Here is a 1,348-nt window from a genome sequence, read left to right on the forward strand (position 1 = left end):
TTAAATTCTTTTTCAAAAATATCTTTTCTATCATATCTTTTTCAAAATTTTATCTTTTTCAAAAATTTGATTTCAAAATATTTTCCAACTTCTTATCTTTTCAAAATTAAATTTCAAACCTTTTTCAACTAACTAGTTGACTTTTTGTTTGTTTTAACTATATTTTATCTTTTTCAAAATCACCTAACTACTTTTCCCTCTCTAATTTTCAAAAATTTCTCCCTCCTTTTTAAAATTCTTTTTTTAAAATTAATTAATTGTTTTAAATTTTAATTTAATTATTTTTCCTTTCTTAATTTTTGAAAATCACTAACTCTTTTTCAAAATTTATTTTCGAAATTCTCTCTCCCTCATCTTGTTCTATTTATTTATTTATTTACTAACACGTCTCTTCATCTCAAGAATCTGAACCTATCTTCACCCTTGTGTTTGGATTCTTCATTCTTTTCCTTCTTCTATTCCCTTCTTCTTCTACTAACATAAAGGAATCTCTCTACTGTGGTAAAGAGGATCCCTATTATTATTTTCTGTTCCCTTCTTTTTCATATGAGCAGGAGCAAGGACAAGAATATTCTTGTTGAAGCAGATCCTGAACCTGAAAGGACTCTGAAGAGGAAAGTAAGAGAAGCTAAATTACAACAATCCAGAGACAACCTTACAAAAATTTTCGAAAAAGAAGAGGAGATGGCAGCCAAAAATAATAATGCAAGGAGGATGCTTGGTGATTATACTACACCCACTTCCAAGTTTGATGGAAGAAGCATCTCAATCCCTGCTATTGGAGCAAATAATTTTGAGCTGTAACCTCAACTAGTTGCTCTACTGCAACAGAACTGTAAGTTTCATGGACTTCCATTAGAAGATCCCTACCAGTTTTTAACTGAGTTCTTGAGGATCTGTGAGACTATTAAGACTAATGGAGTAGATCCTGAAGTCTACAGACTCATGCTTTTCCCCTTTGCTATAAGAGACAGAGCTAGAATATGGTTGGATTCACAACCTAAAGATAGCCTGGACTCATGGGATAAGCTAGTCGTAGCCTTCTTGGCTAAATTCTTTCCTCCTCAAAAGCTGAGCAAGCTTAGAGTGGATGTTCAGACCTTCAAACAAAAAGATGGTGAATCCCTCTATGAAGCTTGGGAAAGATACAAGCAGATGACCAAAAGGTGTCCTTCTGATATGCTTTCAGAGTGGACCATTTTGGGTATATTCTATTATGGTCTATCTGAATTCTCTAAAATGTCGCGGGACCATTCTGCAGGTGGATCCATTCACCTAAAGAAAAGGCCTACAGAAACTCAAGAACTCATTGACATGGTTACAAATAACCAATTCATGTATACTTCTA

The 1,348-nt window shown here is 33.5% G+C and overlaps 1 non-coding gene across 1 annotated transcript; it reads right to left on the reverse strand.

The window, feature by feature from the left end:
- Positions 1 to 1,077: 1,077 nt before the first annotated feature.
- Positions 1,078 to 1,185, reverse strand: LOC127743299 (small nucleolar RNA R71). The gene has a single exon (XR_008004693.1). It is a non-coding gene; the product is annotated as a small nucleolar RNA R71 (small nucleolar RNA).
- Positions 1,186 to 1,348: the final 163 nt, after the last annotated feature.

Source organism: Arachis duranensis, chromosome 10 (assembly GCF_000817695.3).
Source record: "Arachis duranensis cultivar V14167 chromosome 10, aradu.V14167.gnm2.J7QH, whole genome shotgun sequence".
In the NCBI taxonomy this organism is placed as follows: domain Eukaryota; kingdom Viridiplantae; phylum Streptophyta; class Magnoliopsida; order Fabales; family Fabaceae; genus Arachis; species Arachis duranensis.